The sequence below is a fragment of the Onychomys torridus genome, chromosome 2 (genome assembly GCF_903995425.1).
Source record: "Onychomys torridus chromosome 2, mOncTor1.1, whole genome shotgun sequence".
In the NCBI taxonomy this organism is placed as follows: domain Eukaryota; kingdom Metazoa; phylum Chordata; class Mammalia; order Rodentia; family Cricetidae; genus Onychomys; species Onychomys torridus.
In genome coordinates, this window is record NC_050444.1 from 29,985,888 (window position 1) to 30,010,159 (window position 24,272).

Sequence of the window (24,272 nt, forward strand, 5' to 3'; positions counted from 1 at the left end):
ATATTTTCTCAAGGGAATATTGTCCTGATATGCTTTTGTGTTTTGAGCATATATGATAATGCAATATGTCATGTACTCATCAAGTGATAGATAATAATTTGATACATCTGTGTAAAACTGAAAGGAATGTAGTTTCCTGGTAACCCCAGGGCAGATGAAGTCATAAAATTCTTAAAGTGTATATTTCTTCAGACACAATGTGATTGCATTATGACCAAGAAAAAGGTATTTTTATGTTTATGATAGAAAATGTATGTAGGTTTAGGTCATTATAGGGAGGGGCAGTATATGTAAATTTAAAAATAATTTTTACATTTGTTCAAATAACAATAGCCTTGTATTTCTGTATTTTTTATTTTCTATAATAATATTAAAAATAGATTGACATGGATTAGATACAGTGTTGTATAGATAAATCTGGTCAAAGGGATGTATCAATAAACCATTCACATCCAGTGGTAAAAAGGAAATGTGTGATGTGTTCTCTAGTTTAAAGAAACCATACAGTATTTCATATGTCCAGAAAAGAGCCATCTCTAATATGACTAGGTATATATTGGGTAAAACCAATTATTTGCTTCTGAAAAATGTAAGATCACAGAAGCAGATAACAAAAAGGTGGTTTCCAGGGCCTGAAAGTTATGAGTACTAGGAAGAAGTTGGTCAAAGGAAACCAAATTTCAGTGGGATAGGAGAATAAACCCATGAATGTATTGTATTTTATGGTGACTATAATCAGTAATAGTCTATACTTAGAAATTAGAATTTGATTACTCACTAAAAATAATTTATATGAGGTAACATTGGGTAATCAGTGTGGTTTATCCATTCCAGTATGCCTGCACATTCTCAAACATTATGCATCTACTACTTTCAATAAGTGTTAAAAAATAAATCTTTAAAAATAGTTTGAAAGATGAATATGATATAAACAAAAATAATCCCTAGTACTATATTAAACTGAGTAGTAGTAATATGATTCAAAGTAACATTTTATATGTTCATTGCAGAGGAATTGTTGTTACTCTTTCAATGAACTGTGTGTAAGGGTCTTAAAACATCTGTGTATTCTTACACTTTTCACTATAGCACTGTTAGTCTTAATGTGATAAGAAAGTTCTTTGAATCAATAAGTACACACAACACCTTAGTCAGCAGCATATGCTGGTTCACCAAAGTAGTTTCATCTAAACAATCCTGAGAGTAAGTGCTAATCCCTGTCCAATTATACTCATTTCAAAAAAGAAGTTTGGAAGTGTGAGTCCTAAGTTGTGTCATGGTTTGAGTGGGCTCCTTTGCCTTCGGTCAGCATAAGACTTTTTCTTATTCTCTTACTCATCTTCCGATCTTTCTCTCTTACCTACACTCAGGTTGAAGTACAACTCCACAACAGGTTTGACTTTAAAGATTTGTTTTTGCTTGTTCAATTTTGGGCTTTTGTTCCTGGTTTGTTTTGTTTTGTTTTGGTCTGCTTTTACCACTTAGAATAATTTCTGAACTTTTCAAACTATTTCCCCATTCATTCCTTGGCCACATCCTATCTACTCACTCTATTCCCTTTGCACTTAGAAAAGTATCCTGGGGGGTTTCCATGCTGCTGCATATGAAATTTCCTTCTTTTGGAAGGTTGAATAAAATATCATGGCATACATGTACCCCATTGGGAAATATGTTTTCAATTGAGCATAAGCTATTTATTTGCCTAAGGAAAATCCATTGTCAGATAAATTTACTTTTATTTTGTATACATGAGTGTCTCTATATCCACTAGTCACACTTCCTGTTCATTAAGAAATATGACTTTTTTTAAAAATAAACACTTATAAGTGATTGTGCACATTAAATGTTCTAATAGTAGCAAACTTTAACACATATTGTTTCGATTTTTGCATAGCCTTGGCTTCTGCCCAGAGATATGCCCTTCTTTCAACACCATCCACCTCTATCTACCCTTTCGTCAATATAAGAGATATTAATGTTGAGTAAGTACATTTCACAGTGTCCCATTACAAAGATAGTAAAGTCAAAATTTTTCCTAGGTGACTTTAAAAACATATCAAATTGTTGTTTGAGTTTTGATATAACTTCTATATGGATGATTACCAAGTAATAATTGGTAAAGTAATGGGAAATTAGCTTTTAGTATAAACATAGTTATGACAGCAAAAACAGGATTCATCCTGCCATTCACCAGCCTGATGGTGCAAGATTGGGGGTGCATGCCAGAACACACATAAGGGGCATATTGAGAGAGGCTTGACCAACACTGTGATCCTTAGCTCAGGGCAGTGTTAAACAACAGCAGATTATCTGGGGCAAAACATGCAGCATATTACTCCAAACACGAATTACACTCCTCTCTGATGCTTATACATGCTTCCATTTTCCTTTTTCTGCATCTTTTTTTCCCTTTCCCTCCTCCCTTCACCTTCCCTTCTCTCTCCTTTTCTCTTTCTACCTTCCTTCCTTCCTTCCTCCCTCCCTCCCTCCCTTCCTCCCTCTGTCCCTTCCTTCCTTGCTCCCTTCCTTCTTCCTTGCTTGCATGCTTTGTTGCCTTCATTCCTCCCTCTCCTCTCCCTCCCTACCTCTCTCCCTGTCTCTTCCTTTTTTATTCTGTGACTGATTCTCAGTATGTAGCTCTGGCTGTCCTGGAACTCACTCTATAGATCAGGTTGTCTTCCCACTCACAGAGATCCTCCTTTATTTGCCTCCCAAATGCTGAGATTAAAGACATGTGCCACCATATCATGCATTGTGGAGCTTTTCATTGGCTGAGCACCATCAGGAATCTGAGGTAAGTGAAACTCAATTATAACCAGAACCCTCCCCCTCTCCTTTAGTCGAGAGGACAAAGGGTTCTGAAGGGACAATTAGATGGTACATGGTATACCCTTTTAATTTAGAACTTAAATGAATGATTAGAACTATTTCTCAATAACAAAAGACTAGTTAGCTAAAGTCATATTACTATAATTGTATATGGAAATAATGTCCATCTCCCCAATGTAAAATTTTATAGGCTTATTATGTTACACTGTATCAATCATTTTATTAGCTCTTCCTTTTATTAATAGTTTTGTTAGCTTTTCCCCCACTAACACAGATGTGGTGGTTTGAAAGAAAATATCCCCTCTATTGGGAAGTGTGGCTTTATTGTAGTGGGTGTGGTCTTGTTGGAGGAAGTGTGCCAAGATGGAGGCCAACTTTGAGTTCTCATATATGCTCAAGCCACATCCAGGGTCCCAGATCAACTTCCTTTTGCCTGCCTATCAAGATGTAGGACTCTTGGCTACAGCATTATGTTTATCTGCAGGATGGACTAAACCTCTGAAACTGTAAGCCACTGTAATTAAGTGTTTTTCCTTTATTAAAGTTGCCATGATCATGGAGTCTCTTCACAGCAACAGAAATTCTAACTAATATTTGTGGGTTACATAAGGACATTGACTTTCCTGCTCACTGATGTAATCCTAATACCCAAAGATCTACTTAGCTTACACTGTATAGGTCAATAGTTCAAAATGACTGCAGTGGAGAACATAAAGCTATTCTAATGCAAAAACTATAATTTGATAAAATCTAAAACTTATGAAACTAGACTTAATACCACATAATATATAATATATATTATATATAGGGGGACTGTTTAGAGATCTCACTCAGGTTAATAAACTACTGTACATATCAAAAAGCATATAAAATGAAGTTTCTTTCCCTTTAGATTTCCACTGATAAACTTGGCTCTTAAGTGCCCAATATTGTATCATTTATTTTTCCATAATTAATTTTGTAGTATTGTAGTCATGTGGAACACAAGAAAAGATGTATTTTTATCTTAATTAAAGCTAAAACACTTTTCTAGAGTTAAAAGTAGAAGCATGTTTGATGCACTTATTAAAGCATTCATGATTAAAAATGTACAGTTATGCTCAGAATCCCTAAAAATATGTAATAAAGTAAACATAATGAAAAGCAAACCACAATACTTGGCATTATATCTTCTCACTTTGATTTTATCATTTGTTATGAAATAAATGCCTGTCTTTGATGATGAGGAAGAAATAAAAGATGGAAAGATCTTTGGTAGGCTTTTTCCAGGACATTAAGATCCAGAGCTATTCCATCATCTGCCAGCTATTTGAGTTCAAGAGTATTTCCACTACCTACTGACCTCAATTTTAAAAGCCTCTAACTGAAGTTAATAATACTTGTGTCTCAGGGTGTGCACACTTTGAGCTAATGGGAGCCCTCATTATTATAACTTAGTTTTATTTTTTTTAAGGTTTACTTGTTTATTTAAAGCTTTCCTTTTCATTTTACATACTGCCCACTGTTCTCCCTCCCTCCCCTTCTCATTCTCTCCCTCCACTTCCCCCATCCCACACCTAACCTCTTCTCATAAGTGGTCAGGCCTCCCTTGGGTTTTCAACACAGCATACCACATTGGAGCAGGTCCAAGTCCCTCCCCACTGCATCAAAGCTGACTAAGGAATGGCACCATAGTGAATGGGCTCTAAAAATGCCACTTCACATACTTAAGATGAGTCCTTGTCTGATAATCAGGGGACTCCCAAACAGATCAAGCCACCCATCTGTCACCCTCATTCAAGGATCCTAGTGCTGACCCATGCAGGCTCCCCAGCTGTCAGTCCATGGGCTCCCATAGCTTGGGTCAGCTATCTCTGTGGTTTCTACCATGGTGATCTTGTCCTCCCTTGATCTTATAGTCCCTCCTCCTTCTCTATAGCAGAACTCCAGGAGCTTGGGCAAGTGCTTGATTATGAGTCTCTGCATCTGCTTCCATCCGTTGCTGGATATAGGTTCTATGATGACAATTAGGGTAGTCACCAATCTGAATACAGGGGAAGACTAGTTCAAGCCCCCTCTCCACTATTGCTAAAAATCTTAGCTGGGAAAATCAGTTTTACAGAGGCATTTTGAGAGTTGTAACACTTATGAGACTGCTTGCTGATTTAGTTGTCATGAGCCACTGATACAAACCTCCAACAATTAATTATTAATAAGTTAAGATCAAAAAGTGCTAATTCTTTGTCAGACTGCATGCAATCTTCATATCATAAACAAGTGTGACTCAATGAGGTACAGCTATTTCACACTCCTTTTAACTAAAACATTTATTTAGGCTTCTTATATTGACAGTAGGTTTTACAATAAAACACAGATATTTTCAAATACAGGTTTTTATTTTTCCAATAGTTTTTAATCCATCTTTATCCTCTTTGTTCCCTGAAAATCCAAAAAGAGATAGCTATCACATTGTGATATAGTGTTTGATATTACAATTTCTGCTTAATATTTGATCATATTTATTAGGTCTTCATTATTTTGCTCTTTAAATAAATGAGAGCTAAAATTCATGAAATTAGATTTCTTCATATTTTTGATTGTTATACAATTTTATAATATGCTGTTAGTTATATTTTTTACTATAGAGATTGTTAGGGTAGTTCTTGGGGGTTTACACAATTCAATGCCTTTTTTAGAATTATCTTGTTTTTCTGCAATTTCCTATATTCATTCTTTCCTATTTATAGAGAAATACAATACATGCAAAAATTATAAACAATAAGATACAGTATAACATAATACTTATTTGTTGGATAAATAATTACCTATTTAAAATGTAAACAAGATGTTATTCAAGATGCTTGGGATACACTGATAGATTAACTTAATAAAAACTTTCTATCTGTAGAACAGCTATTTACCACTAAAAGGAATTCAGAGCTGTCTTCCATAGACAATTATCCAGCATACCACCAGACAGATCAAAGATTTATTGAAGTAAGACACTTAATACGTTTTTTAAAATGTAATCCTATCTTATATTTAATATGTATATTAAAATAAAATCCTATATTTTAACATAGAAGAGCTGTCTTCTATAGACAATGATCCAGCATACTACCAGACAGATGAAGGATTTATTGAAGAAAGACATTTAATATATGTGTTAAAATATACTCCTAAACAAGTATAGGTCATGCATGTAAAAGATAGGCCCTAAAAATGTAAGGTGACCTGAGATTCCTAATCAATGTCAGTAAAATCTGAGACACAGTTTTGTTGAATTATATCTAAAGTCTCTTAAGAGAAATAAGGAAAGGGAATATTCTTAGTTAAAAATACATGCAAAAATTATTGCTCTTCCTGGGAATGAGAGCAGCCAGAACCATCTCTACCAAATAAACTCTGAGTCACTATCATTGCCAAATTTGTCATTATATTTCCTTTACATTGAAGGTATAATGGGCCAAGGGCAAGATAAATTGAGATGTATTCTCACAGATACATGTGTGGAGATATCAATATCTATATTTTATATGTATATATTAAAATGACACTACAGGCTCACTGTAATAAATACGCCAGATGTTCTTTGGTTTTGAGTATAGCTAAAACAAAGCATCTTCACATTTCCTTTATTGACATTAATCACTTATTTCATGTACACCAAACTAGAGTGTACCATTCCCATACAAGGATAGCTTGCCAAAACAACTGTGCATAAACTTAAACTAACCTTGCTGTCACATTTCCAGAACTCCTCGAGGTACACAGCTCATAGAGGATGTGGGTGCCTTCCTCTGTGTCTACTTCCTATCAGAACACTATGGTGTAGACCCATACATACTTATTTAAGTACCTTTTCTCATTGCTATGAAAAAAAAAAACTATTTATAAGAAGCAACTTAAACAATGAGAGGTTTATTGCAGCTCATGTTTTGGGGAATATGGTTGCCTGTGCTGGGAAGGCATATCTACCATTGCACTAAGTTTCATGCTCAAATCTCAGTGCATCAAAAATAAGAGAAAGCTGAATACCTGTGCTCTGTTTGCTTTCTTCCATAGAAGTTGTTGGTTTCTGTTGTTTTCTAGTCTATGCCCCAAGCCATGCCCAAAAGGGCGTTCCTTCACATAAACCTCTGGGAACACCACAAAAGACACACAGGTGTACTTCACCTTGCTAATTCTTCATACAGTCAAGATGGAAAAACTACACCTTGAAAATGAGTAACAGGATGGTGAATTCTTATCTTTAAAAAAAAGGAAAGAAAAACTACAAGGAAATGAGTGACTTTTATTTCCGCAAGCCAAGAGGCAGGAAGAAGAGAACACCATCACAGAACTGATGTGTTTGTAATAGAACACTTAGGAAGCCATTATTATTTCAGAACATTCTCTCTGTTTCCTTGGGAGCAAGCAGGGAAGTTCTGTGTATTTGGAATGAAGCTAAAAGGAGAGAACGTGGTTAACCTTTCCGAATGTTTGTCTCTCCTAAGGGTACAGTTCTGATGCCACAATTATGCAATTTACATGATTTTGTGTTACATATGGCTGAATCAACTACAATACCATTACATATTAAAATTTCATCACAGACATCCACATTAAAATTGTGCACTTACTATAAAAATCATAAAGAGACAGCAGGCAAGTTGAAGGACAATTGAGTTTATTGAAGAGATCAATGTAGGTGACCAGATGCATTATAACCCTACTTGCCAAGGTTACACACACACACACACACACACACACACACACACACACACACAAACACACATGAATTCACCCACACATGTGCACACACACGTGTGCATACACAGCCACACACACAAATGCACACACACACAAATTAAATACAAAATGCACACATACAAATGAAATAAAACAATAACAAAAATTCTTTTAGATGCTTTTAGTGAAATAAACATCTTTACAAAGCCATGAAAACATCATTATTTTGAGTATATATTTCTGAAATACTTTAATTTTTGAAAGTAGGTATTGTATCATATATAAATTAATACCTGAAAATTTTGTCACTGATTTATGCATTTACATAAATCTCTTATAGAACACAATTTATCATGCCTATATCAAAAATTATATTTGAAAAATGAATATTTGGAAAAGTTATTTTAAGAATATTAGTCATACTTATATATAAATATTGTCACATATAAAAAGTTTTCTATTAATTTAAAATTATACCTGCAATTATTGTGTACAAATCTTTCCTTCAAAAGTAAGAATTGGCCCACATAAAGTGGTGCCTCCTTTTTTCAAAAATCAGCTCATTTAAGGCAAATAGTTTCTATTTCAGGATAGATAAGTTAGCTCAACATTAATTCATAAGTACGTGTAATATTCTCCTTTGCATTATCTGATGGAGTAGGGTAGGTTTCCATATAACAAGGGGTGAAATGACTTTTACTTGTTCAACATTTTAATGACCTGCTGTGTGCTTACATTTTGCCATTGATCCAACATTACCATACTACAATTTTTCTTATGTTATGTTCCCCAGAATGAGACTAAATTTTGGCATGTAGTGTTATAACACCATCTATGCATAAAGACCTAAATGAGCAGCAACTACACAGGCCATGAGGCCGGGCAAGGTGGAGACAGAGACATTAACATAACACTTCTGCTAATACATAAATGATACCAAAAATTAAAGAGAGTTGATAGCACTATGCAAAGACTAATTAAAATTATAGAGGATGTGCAAAGAATAAGAAACTAAGTGTGACACTGAAATCTCTCCCCTCCCGTCAAGGGTCAGGGGTCATTGTAGAAGTTGGGGCAGAAAGACTGGCAGAGCCAAATGCCTCAATGGAGATCTAGCTGGAAGGCATTTTCTTATTTATTGATCAATGGGGAAGTGTGCAGCCCATGGTGGGTGATGCCATTCCTGGGTTGTTGGTCCTGGGTTCTAGAAAAAGGTGGGTTGAGCAAGTCATGGGAAGCAAGCCAGAAAACAGCTTCCCTAATGGCTTCTGCATCACCTCCTGCCTCTAGGAACTTGCCCTGTTTGAATTCCTGAACCCTGACTTCCTTTAGTGATGAACAGCAATTCTGAAGTATAAGCCAAATAAACTCTCCCCCTCCCCCCGCAAGGAACCCAACATCTGTTCTCAGCACCTTTATGTTTCACAGCCTCCTTTAACTCTAAAACCAGGGAACTTGAATTGGACTCTCTCTTCTGTCCTCTACGGAACATGCATGCCCACACTCACAGACACACACACACACACACACACACACACACACACACACACACACACTAAAAACCTTAAGATAATGTTTAAAAGAGTGATTATGATAAATGTTTTGACTCTAAGAATACTTGTGCATTAATGTGTGTATATTTAAAAAACTATTTTTTTTTAAAAATAAAGATTTATTTTTAACCCAGTGAATTTTACTTCAAATGAAGGAAGTTCTTCTATTAAAGAGGAAAAATGTTCCTTTTTAGAGGATAAAATATCTACAAATGAGATTTTAAAACTGTGTTTAGGAAATTACATGATTTGAAATGAGTATTTCAAATAGCAATAATATTTTATTAACCACCATTACTATTTTATATTGTTATAAAATTATCATTAAATGATTCTCATAGAAAAATTAGACCTCAAAGAGTACATCCACTAATCTTATTTTGGACAACATTGGATTGCAAATATACAGGTCACACTAGAGTTTGATAAGGACATATAATCCTTTCCTCTACATAGATAATTTATTTCTTGGAAGATAAGGTCAAAATGGGAATTTAAGATTTTTGGAATTCTATATCTCTGATTTCCAGACTATATCTCCACACTGACTTAGATTATCTATTATAAATATTTTTTAAACAATGATGGAACAATAGTCCCATTGTGATAACTAGAAAAATAATATTGAAATACTTATATTTATAACTGTCTGAGACTCTCATAACCATTTACATTTTCTAACAATGCAGAATATAGAACATGCAAACTATGTCCCCTAAGCAGCCAGATGTCTGTCACTGTTAGGAAAAATACCTAGGACTTTCATTTTGTTATATGATTTTCACTTGCATGAATTATGTAGATAATTGAAGTCAAAGGTCATTTGGGTTTCAATGTCCAATTTATGCATGGCTTCAGCTGTGTTAATTGATAGTAGAGGAATAAAGTGTGTTTCTCAAAACATATAATGATATTTGAGATTCAAAATCTGTGGCTGTATACATATCTAAGTGTGTTGCCCAGGAAGAAATGACCCTTGGTCATAATTGGTGAAGGCCTCCTATACCTGCCACATATACACATTTGTCATATATGGTATAAAGAACTTTTTCAATAGGACACAATATCACATATATGCGATGATTATGTACACACAAAAATATATTTGTTTAAATTTATATCTGAGCCTATGTAAATGTCTCATTTCCATTCTCCTATGCTTACATTACATGGAGATGATTTGTTGTATTAAAAACCTTCAAATTTTGTTTTTTAGTTAAAATATACTGAAAAGACATTCAGCATAGCTTTAATACCTAGAATACTAATTCTTTTTTACAATGCATTCCTGTCAGCAGTAATATCAGAGCAGAGGAACAGAGCAAATGATTCAGCCTCCACAAGCTGCCAGTGCGAACACCGTGCTGCACACTCATAAATATGAAGACTGAAAGTATCATTATTCAATGTCCTGGAGAAAATGAAAACACAAGATTTTCCAGGATTCATCCTTTATGTGGAATAATTTAATTTAATTTTATCATATACAATATTTTCCCCTACCAAAGACCTGTTTAAATTCTTTGGAACCAAAAAAGAAGCAGATTTAGAATCAGCATGCAAGAAGATATTGTAGAATATGTATCCTTTTGTTTCCCATAAAAATAGATATGACAAGATGTGCAAAACAGGGAGCTGTGAGTTCGAGTCAATTATTATCATAATTTGATAGTTTTATGCTTTAAAAATCTTAAACAATAATTAAAGTTATTTTATAAAATGAGTCATTGATCAAGTGACAAACCAGGTAATAATTTTTCTGTGAAGAGGTACTAAATGTGTGTGTGTGTGTGGATAATAGTAACAGCAGGACACATAGAAGTCAAAAGGTCACTATTTTTCTGAAAATTACATATTCTCATGCAAAATCTGATAGTCTTTATTGATGGACAATGTCATAAAGCCATCACTGTGTTTATAGACATTTAATTGAAGACAGCATAAAACGATAAACTAAGAAACATGCATGGTTGACTCCTCCAATTCAAACCATAAATCATACTGATGTTCAGACAAGTCGTCCAGACACAAATTCTGATGATAGATGAACCATTTAACTTTGATTTTTGAAAGCAATGAGCTTGCTAGCAATACCTCACACTGACTAATACCACATATGGTCATAGAAGAACTCATCAAAAATCCATTTTTCCCTTGTGTGGATGCTAAAATTATCTTCTAAATGATCATTATTAAAAGTATGCAGTGTGTAACATCATTCTAATGTGAATAGCTGGATTCAATGTCTCCTTGCTTCAGTAAGCAGTGATTTTTATCACTACTCTGTCTTAAAATCATAAAATTAAAAAAAGCTAAGGTAGAAGGTAAAATTAATAAATGAAAAGTAGTATAATCAGGAAAATTAAAACAGACTAAACATGATAATTAAAAGAAATATTTTGTGTGTTTTAATGCTGCATATTTTTATTTTTCTGTTTTATATCAGTATAAACATGAATTTTGTATTTAATAATTTTATTTTATATTATTTTAGAAATTAATATTTCATGAGAAAAATTAAACTCGACATTTTGTAGTCATCCCAATTTTCAATTCTATGTAAAGGAAATAACAATTCTTGATCTGTCCTATGATTCTAACAACATATATCTCAAAAACTTTGCACTAATTTTTGATGCAACTTGAATATGTTTCACATTATACAATGTATTGTATAGTATGTAAATTTTTGTACTTTTTATATTTTGTTATATATTTGGGATTATATTTCAAAGTCTTAGCATATGATTGAAACAAATAAAACATCAGAGTTTTTACTATAGAAATATATTTATATCCTGTACACAAACTATGTTCTTTCTAAAGTTAAAGGTTTAGTTATGCATTTGGAACAAAATAATTAATTGTATGCTTCTGTTCTGTAAAAAAAAAAAAATCAGTTTAAACTAGTAAGAGAAGAATATAATTAAAATCCACAATAAAATATCCTCTTGATAAAAAAATCAGAATTTACCTCATTTAATGTGAAATATACTTTGCAATCAACTTATCACATGTTTAAAAGCACAGCCTAACATTGTGCTCTTGAACACTGAAAACTTACTTCTAACTAACATGAAAGAGTTTGAGTTTATTGTGTCAATGATAATTTTAAAAAATTCTTTAAACACGACAAAAAAAATTCTTGGGGACTGTACTTTATCACTATAATGGTGGAATAGCTTATGAACTATAAAAGTACAGTAATATTCAGGATGTATACTTTAAGATCCAGCTGGTGACTCTCCTCAACTAACCCAAGCCGAATATTTGCCATGGAGTCAATGTGATCATGCAAGGCCAAAGGTCCAGGTTTTCCTCTGGGAATTGTTGAGCTACAAGGCACACTGTCGGATGTGGGGTCTTGTTAGTAAGCCATGTGGGGAAACAGAGAGGTCATACATATCCCATGTTCTTTATAATGTGTTTTATTTTTCTTCTCGGGTACCCAAATGGCTGTACTTAAAGGAGTTACTCTTATCATCCTAACTAAAGATTTTAAATTCAGTAAATGGACTTCAGCTCTAAAAGCAAGAATTTTGAAAGATCAAATCCCAGAACGTAAACGAACATCACAGCTTGTTTTCCCAGGCAATTGAGCACGTCTCCAATCACTATCAAAATGTTGGCAAGTGCAGCATTCTCTCACAGTGAAACTCACTCAAGTGATGTTCCAGAATGTTCTTCTCTTTAACCCCTTGCCAAATCACACTTTCGCAAAACCAAGTAAATCAGAATGTACCCCCTTTGCTGTTTGTGGTACCATACAGCAGTAATAAATGAAAGTGCAGCCGTATTTAGATGGATGAGTCCTGCGCCAGGAAGAGAAAACTACCAAACAAGGACCTACGGCGATCCCCTGTCTTCACATGCTTGATTTCATTCCTTAATTAGAGCCATTAATCAATAGGTATGAGATATGAGGCTTTAGAAAGGCTTGGTGACACGACACCTTGCCACCTGTCAAAATTACAGCTTTCTGTTCATGCACCATCCCTCAAATAGTTATTTTCTGCAAGCCTGGCTGCATCTCACAATTCATTATTTACTGTATAGTTCTATTCCAGTGCGATGTCAGAAGATAACCCATTGATGATAAGTAATGTTTTACATTGAATAGTGATACTCATATGTGTGTCTATGTGCGTGAGTTTCTCACACTCATAGTTCTGTACTTTGTACTTAATGTTTGAGATGCATGATCATTTTCTATAGTTAATACATTTGCACTATTTATATAACCATTTCAATACTAATTAAACATCTGGGGTCTTTAAAAGTATATGTGGTTTTCTATGCTGGAGGAGAAAACTTCCTATATAAGAAAAAAGCAAATAATAGCATTTTAATAGAAATTTTCACTTCTTATTTTGTGAACCTATAACAAGATGTCAAAATACTACATAGGAAAACACTTAGGTATATTTGTACATAGAAACCATTCCTAATTAAAGCCCTTTTAACGAATAATAATTCAGTGAAAACAATGATTACTCCAGTATTTTGTTTTGTAAGTACATTTTTGAAAAACCATGCCAATATATAAAACCTATGCTAGTTTGTTTTTCATAGCAATCTCTATTAATATGGTAACAAAATGCACCTTTTTAGAAGAATCTTTCCTTGAATTCTGCCTTAAGATAGAAAGCCTGCTCTATGCTGCACTCAGAATAGAATTGTGACCTTCAATTAATTCTTTCTAGAGAACAGTGACAACCATCAGACAGCTCTCAAACACAAATGACCTTGGCATAATTTCAACCATTGAGTGAAAAAGAATATTTCGATAGTCTTTCCTTGGGTCACACAGTCTCATATATTATTTAATATAATTACATTCTATTTAATAATCTCACAATTGTATCTAGCCTCTTAATGTCATAGCAAGAGCTCTCTAATTGATACTGTATTTAAAACATACCATCCACATGTTAGCCAACTAAAAGCATTCATTAGTTTATTGGGAAATTATATAACAGTTATTTTGTATGTATACATATGCATGCATGTGGTGTATATGCATAAGTTGTATGTATCTGTACATACGTGTCAATGCATTTAGAAATCAGAGGCCAATATTACAGGCTTGTTCTACCCCTGGTCATCTTACCTTGTTAAAATAGACTTTTCTTTGAACCTGAAGCTCACCAATTGCCTGGACTGGCTGGCTAGAGAACTTTTCATATCTATCAGTCTGTGAGACTCTGCCACACTCATACCAGAGTATATGTTACAGACACATACAGTCATACCGGGATTCCAACGTGAGGGTTACAGACACATACAGACATCTAAAGGTTTTAAATGGGTGTGGAAGAATTTGACTCATATCCTCATGCTTGGAAAGTGCTTTACCGAATGACCCATATTCATACAACACAGTTAAATTTAAACCAGTTTCTTCTGAGTACTTAAAAAATAAATAATAGTTTCAAATGAGCAACTTTATATATCTGGTAAAGAAATTCATTTCCAAGGCTTGGACCTGTTTTGTGCTGTATGCTACTGTGTTGCTGATGACTCCAGTGTTTTAAGAATACAACTGAACCAAGCTCCAAAGACTCACAAACTTTAGACCAACAGCTGTGGAAGCTGCATGGGACCAGACTAGGCCCTCTGCATACGGGAGACAGTTGTGTAGCGTGGTCTGTTAGAGAGGCCACTGGCACTGGGATCAGGATCTATCCCTGGTGCATGAGCTGGAGCTCATTACCTATGGTGGGATGCCTTGCTCAGCCTAGAAGCAGGGGGAAGTGGCTTGGTCCTGTCTCAACTGAATGTACCAGGCTTTACTGACTCCCCATGGGAGCTCTTGACCTTTTGGAGGAGGAGGAGATAGAGGGTGGGTTGTGAGGGGGCAGCTAGGGAGGAGCGGGAGGAGAAACAGGAGGAGAATCTGTGGTTAATATGTAGAGTAAGTGGGAATTTTTCTTAAATAAATAAAAAAATGCATGTGCACATAAAAAAAAAAAAGAATATTACCCAGATTGCTAAGGTTACATCTAATTGCAACAAAAGCAACAGATTCAAAACAGGGAAGTAAACTACAGAGAGATGAGATGGAAGGAATTAGGAGGGTATGTATTTGTATATACTGTTGATTACAGGTGGTAATTTAAATGTGTCTTATTTAAGTAAGCCACTTGAACTATGCTTAAACATTGCAGATTGAGGTAATTATTTTATGTACTCTTCATCTTAATCCTGTTTTACTACACACCTATACCTCACATATAAAATATTTTTATGTTTAATTTACTAAACAATGATGGGGGAATCAAAGAAATGAACACTAGGATAAATTTTATCAGTAAAAAAGATGTATTGGCTAATAATAATTTTGAAGATAAGATGTATTCTCCTTACCTCCAGTGGTACTATAAGTATTTTTAAATGATTTTTACATATATCATTTAACTTCAAACAGCCTGAATTGACATACAAAATATAAATGATATAGTGACAGTATATTTGTTGTGCATTTACTCTGACTTGGACTGTTCCTTTTGCATATGCAATAATAATCACAAGTTTAATACCTATCAGTGATATAAGAGAGCACAATATTTGCCCTGAGTTTTAGTATTTGCTTATTTAGTCAATTAAGAGGTTGCTATCACAACTGATTTGGCCTATGGGTACTAAATGAACATAAAATAGTATTTATAAGATAATTACTTTTTCTAAATTTTTGACAAATTTGGGTCCTAACTATAACAAGTAATAGGGTGTTAGTTAAATGGAAAAAATATAAAAGACTGAATTAGATTTCTTCTCCAAATTGCTGATCATTGACTTCATTCTTGTTGGTAATACATGCAGGTAAACAAAATTTTAAGAGCACATGATAGGAGGCTGTAAGTTCAAGGCCAGCTTGGGCTGTACCTTAAAAACCCTAACTTAACAGAGAATTACTGAAGTTGTGTTTTACAGTACACTAGTATCAAAACATTCCATCAATTATAGGTTAATGTTCATAAAAAATGGCCCTCCCATCCAATATTTATGATATCTATAACTTTGGTTGTTAGAATGTATTTCCTACTTGTGTTCATGTATTACATGCTCAGAGTTAATAAGCAAAATTATTTTACTCCATATATCTTAATCAAATACTTTACATATCTATAATTTTTTTAGGGAATTATGTGTCTATTCTTTGCTGAACTAGTATTTTTAGTAGACTGCTTTAGAAACATTAACTTTTCAGAAATAACAAAAACAATAAATAGGAATTAAATTCATAAAAGCATTTCAATTGTCTAGTGAGGAAAGTGACTATCACAAACCTTATGGAACTAAACTCCAAACCTTGCTGTACTTGAAGAAAAGTTCAATGTCCTCATTGGAACAAATGACCAGGCTTTGACTATTGGCTTATTATTACAATCAACCACCAAATCCATATTAAGAATTCCTCTAAGAAAAATTATTATGGAAGAACATGTCTAGAGACTGGGGACAATAGTCTCCCAGACACCATAGACTATCAATTAAAAAAACTCAGATGCCTGTTATAGAGTACCCCCTATTCATGTTCCTGATCAATTGGTTCCCATAGACTACCTCAAACAGTACAGGTTATTGCAATTGCTCTTAATGAGCACCCAGAACTGGATGATAAGACCTTACTGCTGCAGAGCTCATATGTTTGTCTCATATAACACATGGAAAATTAAGCTCATTCCAACCTTGAAGATTCATCCCTCCTAGATAGATTTCATAGTGCTAGAAGGGTTTATTTGTACTATGAAGAGATGAAACTATTCAAAGATTTTACCCAGATATTAGAATAATAACTGTCTTGGCAAGACATGCCCATGTAGCAATAGTGGCAGGAATGTCATGGGAGTAACCAGCAATTTTAAAATTGTAATTGGTATGTTTTTGTGCAATTCCATGATACAATAGACAAATGTTTCTTGAATTTTATAACTGGAAGATGTATATGGTAACAAAGACCACATTCAGTACTTGAAAAATACGTATGTATTTTATTTCATTTTATTTATATATTTATTTATTTGAGAGAGGGTTATTCAGCAGCTTAGGCTCTTCTGGAACATTCTGTGATTCCTTTACCTTGTGATCCTCTGTCTTAAACCATCCCAATGTGAGAGAACTGCTGGTTTTAGAACTTTATAGAACAAGAAATAAAAATAGAGAAGAATATAATGGTGAGAATACTACTGAATTTTAATATGTAGTTATTCAAAATATTTATAAATAATCATTAATAGACTTAGCAGGTCCTTAGAATTGACAAAAGAAATAAGCAAGGAGTCCAAATGCATAAATAGATTTTAACTTTCAGCAAAGTCATACAGAAAATTTACATGGTCAAGAGTTTTACCTAGTGTCAGTTTCCAGCCTTCTGTATCCTGTGCTAAATGTAGGAGCATTACCTAAGGGACAAAATAACCCCATCTATAAACATGACTGTAAACTAGGTAGTAGAGCAAAGGCCTATAATTTTTAAACACTACTTGTAAAATTGTTCAAAGTACCATGGGTAAAATTATTTCCTAACTAATATATACAGTACTGGTTCTCATTCATTCAGTGATTTTACTTAATGTGAGAAAACAGGAATTAACCTATTTACTGGGTACAAAGAGAAGGCAAAAATATATTCATTTGATTTATAATTCAGAGATATGAGCATGTAACCAAAAAACTAATGCTCCACTTGGCTTTCATCACACGTAGACTGAATCTCAAAGTACAATAATAAAATATTAGTTATATTTTAAGTACTTAAATGGCTTTTGTGAAATATTTTGGCAAATCTAATTTTACTGAGTTGTCAGACAAAACCAACATATCAAACATTCCCTTTGGTAGCAATGTGTCAACTCATTTTACTATAACAATTATCACTTAGCCACATAGATCATTTTAGCTTCATAAGTACATTTAGTTTAGTTTTTTAGTATGATCATTTATAGTTGGAAGTCTTCAAAGTCCTTTATAGTGCTCCAAATAAAACACAAATTTGCTATCCTGGACTCCACAGGAAAAGTCCTGTTCCTGAGAGAGCATCTAAGTAGATATTTTATTTGCATAACATACTTATTCAGGTCCTTATGCTTAAGTAAATTGAGAGGACATTTTGCTATCAAGAGCTATGGAAAAAAACTATACCCTGATGTTCCCCAAGGGAAGAACTTCAAAAGCATTACTTTAAATAAGGACCGAATTTCAACAGAAGTTCTTCCTAAACATGATTTTTAAACAACACATCTGCAGGAAAAAGAAAAAAAAACATTTTTTTTAAAGAAAAATGAAAACAAATTCTGTATTTGATGAATGTTGCTGAAATCTCACATGTAGATACCAGCCCCCCACATAGACCAATTGACCAGACAATTTTTTAAAATATATAGTAAGTAATTGTCCCGGCCAGTGAGATCTTCAGCAGAGACCCTAGAAGGGGGAATGGCGAATGAAAGGGACAAGAGACACAAAGAATTGACAGTAAGACAGTATTCTGATCAAGCTGCAAAATTTTATTTTTCTCAGGTGGGTTTTATAGTAAGCAGACCAGGAAACTTTCTTTGGGAAAAGATCAGGGGACTGTTGAGTTGCCAAGCAACCTAACCAAGCAACCTATCCACAAAATATTGTTATTAATGGTCACTGTAGCAGAAAGATAAGGAAATGTTAAGTTATTTTCTAATAACTCAAGACTTGTCCAGGCATGTCAAAAGTTTCTGGTTAGTAGTTCAATACTGGACAACAGAAACTTAACTCAGGCAGGCAATATGGCATGGCTCTTAAAATTGTCCTCGGCAAGTAATGACTTAGGAAATTTATTTAAAAGGTAAATATTTGAAAATGGATTATTCTGAATGCTGAAGTCATAAAGCAAACACAAGAAACAGACTCTTTCACTGGTGAACATAGTATTATAAATTAAAATGCATCATAAAGCTTAAAGTACAATCATTGTGTCGGAAACAGTGTTGTAGATGTTTACTGTTAGGTTTCCCACTGGAAGTGTTGAGATCTCATTCCTTCAGTCAGCTGTCAGTTTGTGGGTTTTTTTTTTTTTTGGTTTTTTTTTGGGGGGGTAACATATTTAATCAGCAACATACAGTATTTACATTAAATAAGCATCTGAACACACAGATGTATGGATAATTGTGAAGGGAGGGATCCAACAAAAGGACAATCTGAGGGTTCAACTGAACAAGTTCCATTGTGTGGCCTCCTGCTCTAGTGAGGGCCATCGGTCCCAGGTTTGCAATCACTGGCTGCAAGCACCTGGGATCTGAGGAGGGGCATGAAGTCCCACTAATCCAACCAACTTAGGCTTGGTTGCAAAGCTGTCAATTTTTAACACTTTCTCTTGTCAAGAAATGTGTAGAATTCCATGCTATACAACCCATTCCTATGGGAGAGCCCATTCAGTGAGGATTTTTTGTAAAATTTGTATTGTTAAATGTTTTTTCTTCTTAAAATGAAATTTGTGGATGAAATGCTGACCATTGTTTCTGTTAGTTATTTCCTACATTTCCCAAATTCTAGTGTTCTAAAGCATTTAATAATATAATAGTGTGCATCCTATTTGTTATTTGTGTGTGTTAAATATATTATATATATACATTCCAGTCTCTATGCAAAATTGCCCCAGTTAATGCTTCTGAGAAAAATGATATTTTATAACCTATATCACGTTCCCCCCAACAGGATACTCTTTTAGCACATAGACTTTCTTGAAAGTAGAGCCTGAGGTAAGGATTACAATGTTGATTCTTTATTTGAGAAGTGCAAGCTAAGGGAAATAATATTTTTAAAAGGGGGAAGTGGGGTAAGGTAAACATGCAAAACAGGACTGTGACAGTTCATTTCAGGTATGATATTGACTGGATCAAAGAATGTCCTCTCTATTGCTAAACATAACTTTTGTGTATGAATGTGAAGTATATCCAGAAGAAATTAACCTGTGAACCAGTGAACTAAAGATCCTGTCAGTCAATGACAAAAGACTGCATCAATTCTACCAAGAGTTCTGACTAAACAAAAGCAGGGTAAAGTTGTACTTTTGTATCCTTTCTGATGCTGGTGCTCTTTTCTTTCCCTACCCTGTACCCTTTGCAGACTGTATGCTCTGATTACAATGATGGCCATCAAAGGTATCAGATCTTTAACTTCAAAGACCAGTCACTTCAGCTCTCCTGGTCTTGAGGATGCCAAGGCTGGGATAAGGCACACTGCCAGCTTCCTTGACCCTGAGGACTCAGTGTTAGGTTAGGCAGCCTTTCCAGGTTCAAGGATTCCAGGGTTCATCTAGGCCATACTGCCAGATTCCCTGATCCTGAGGAGTCCAGGACTTATCTAGGTCACACTACCACCCTCCTTGGATTTTATTAGATAGACAGCAGAACCTTTAAGTTTTCATGTTCACATAAGTCAATTCTCATAATAAATCCATTCTCAGCCTTCAACCAACATATGTAATTATCCATCTGTCTGCCTATATACCTTAATAGGTCACCCTAGCAGTCCCTTATGACTGCTGAAATCACTGAAATTTATTTCTCTATCATGAGCAGATTATTCAGAATCATGATAGTGTAACACCTTGAATTTCTCAGATTATTGCAGAGCTCACAAGAGATGAGGAAAAATCCAGAATATGAGATTCACCAAGTGTAGTCAGAAATTTTGCTGTGTCCTACCCAGTCCTGCAGTCACTCAGACTCAAGTAAACACATAGAGGCTTATATTACTTATAAACTGTGTGGCCTAATGTCTTTTGCTAGCTAGCTCCGATAACTTGACACATTTCTTTCTCTTTTTTCCCTCCCTTTTTTAAAATTATATTTGTGTTTTAATTTTACACATCAGCCACACCCCCACCTTCCCCCCAGCCCCTCCCCTCCATTCCCATCTCCTCCAGGGCCAAGACTCCCCTGGGGATTCATTTAAACCTGGTGGATTCAGTACAGGCAGGTCCAGTCCCCTCCTTCCAGGCTGAGCATGTGTCCCTGTATAAGCCCAAGGTTCCAAACAGCCAGCTCATGCACTAAGGACAGGTCCTGGTCCCACAGCCTGGGTGCCTCTCAAACAGTCCAAGCCACTCAACTGTCTCACTTATCCAGAGGGCCTGATCCAGCTGGGGGTTCCACAGCCTTTGGTTCACAATTCATGTGCTTCCGTTCATCTGGCCTTTCATCCCTGTGCTTTTCTATTAATCTATAAATGGCTACATGTTCCTTGGCTTTACTGGTCTCTTGGCATCTTGATCCTTGGGCAGCTGGCTGGCATCTCTCCTCTCTGCCTTTCTTCTTCTTGTCTGTCTCTTCAATTTCCTGCCTAGCTATAACCTGACTTGCTATAGGCCAAATGGCTTTATTTATCACCCAATCAGAGCAATGCATACTCACATCATACTGAAAGACATGCCACAGAAACCAAGCTAGTTTTTATTTTGACACGACATAGTAAAAATATATATTGACTGTGGTAAGAGTTAGAATATATATTTGCTAATACGGTTCCCTATCCCACATTTTTAAAATACCATATGCTTGAATGTTCATGCCATTGTTTTTCAACTTGCTGTTGCCATACATATCTGTAACTTTTATTCTTCCATGAGAGGGTTGTTTGCATAAATGAGCACTCTCTGATTTCTGTTACCACCAAGCTGTCAGAAACATTTCAACAAGAGCCACCACAAATCTCATTTACCACACCCAAATACATACTTCAGTGCTCAGTAAAATGTATTTTTGTATTTGGAATTTAAAAAGTACAATTGAATTTACAAAGTATTTGAATTAGTATGGCTTTAAATATAGTCACTATCATGTTTCAGTTGGGAATATTAAAAAAGACATAATTAACAGATAATGGTTTATATCATACAGAACGAGACAGAGAGGCAGAAACAGAGGCAGAGGCAGAGATTTCATTGAAGAAATTGGGTCACATGACAATGGAGGTCCAAAAGTCACATCATAGTTTGTGTGCAATACAGTACCAAGAAATATGACATTATGACTCAGTAAAGTCTTCATGCCTAGGACCCAGAGACACAGGAAACCTAAAAGAACTGGAAGCTACTTATGTATCCTAGAGCCATGGCTGAAGAACTTGCAATCACTTCTTCATTTTTTAAGATTTATTAATTTTACATATATGACTGTATAAATGCCATAGGTGGGCCTTGTGTCCACAGAGTCCAGAAGAAGGAATCAGATCCCCTGTACTGGACTCCCAGGTGGTTCTCAACAAGTACATGGTGCTGAACACCAACATTAAGATCTCCTCCAACAGAAACAAGTGTTCCTAACCTCCAAGCCACCTCTCCAGCCCTGAATTTGTAAAAGCAGGAAAGATTGTTTCCTAACATCAAAAGAGAGACCCTGTTTTTGCCCTTGTATTCCATTTTGTCTTATTTAGGTCCACCTGTTTCAGTAGAGCATGTGATTTTGAAGATGTATAGTCTCCACTGACTCAAACAGTAAACTCTCTCCTACACAACAATGGGTGTGTCCCTTTCAGTAGATGTGCGATGAGCTCAGTACTGACAATGCATTTGAGTATTCTTCACAGTTGAGTATTCTTCAATACCCCAAATCAGCTATGACACTTGAACAACTTAAAAGACATTACTTTCAATACGGCTTGCATAACTGAATAAAATGAAACTTGTATCTATTTAGTTACCTACTTATTATAGATGGAGACTCATTATGAAGCCCAGTCTGGATTAAACTTGTCATCCTCTTACCTCAGCCTACTGAGTGCTGGAATTACAAGTACTCACCTCTGTGCCTCCCTGCCTTGACATAGTATGTTAAGCCTATTGAGTGCTAATCCAGTCTCAAAATGCACAATGACAAAATGTATGTATGTACAATAATCCCTAGAAAAATGTTAAGAAAAACAGAAAATTCCATAAATGAACCAATATTACAAAGCTGGAAGTCCCATTCTGCTTCTAACATAGCCAGTGCAGAAGTTCAGTGCTCCTTAAGTGAATGTCCAGATGAGGCACATTTTAGCACTTCTGAAAGTCAGTAGCAACTAGCAGCTGTTGGCCCTTAGAGGAAATTAATTTGGCATATTTTGGTTAGATAATCTCTACCATCTTTAGCGTTTAATTTTAGGTGTCAATTCTTTGTCCACATATCATGTAATTAATTGTTCTTTAACAAAATGTAACCAAATTCTGGTTTTACTTAGCCCAATTACAAAGCACTGCTGACATTCAGCAGTGATGAACCATTCGATCTGGCAGCAAAGGCCTAAGGGAGAAATCAAGTAGCTATTTAAATTAATGACAGTTGAAAATTAATTCAGTTTGAGCGAGTTAAGTATCACAGAAGCAGAATAAATTACAGAGTTAGAAGGTCAAAATATCTGGATTAAAACCTTATCATTTCTACTTTATCTTTTTGAAATATTCATTGCACCAATGTTTGAATTCTAAGTAGTATGCTAGGTGCTGGTATAGTAAGAAACTAAACTAACATAACAATGCATCTTCTGAAGCATCAGGGTTTATGTATAGGTTTATTTAACACTGGAGCAACACCTAGCATAATGCTTAGGCTTCAAACAAGTTTGTAGAATAAAATACAGACACTTACAATATTGGAAGCACAGAATGCTATATGAAGTAAATGAATTAGTTTATAAAAAACAGTCATAGCAGATTCATTAAAATTATATTTCAACTAAAATGTATAAAATAGGTTAAAGGTAAACCAAAAAGAGAAGACTGATAAATGAGTTAAATGTTGGGTTTGAATCTTTGACTTTTCTGCTGAGTACATGGAAACATAGTTGGCTGGCTTACATAAAAAATTAAAGGTTTATATCTCTATTGCAAAATAAAGTATAATTTTTAAATATAAAAGATTTATTGATACCATCTACAGATGATTTTAAATAGGAACTTGTGTACTAACCTAGAAATTCCTAAAGGAATGAAGATAGGTGTTTAGATAGAAGCCCTTGGGTTATAATATTTAAAGCAAATAGGACTAATGAAAATACCTAGATAGAGCATCTTGAAATGTTTTGTAAATGTGCACTGATTGGGTTTTCTCTGAAATTGTGCAGAACCACTACCCATCCCCCAAAGTATGCAGTAGAATAACAACATCAGCATTGTAAACATTTAGACATACTGTCTCAGGATTCACTCCTAACCAATTTAAT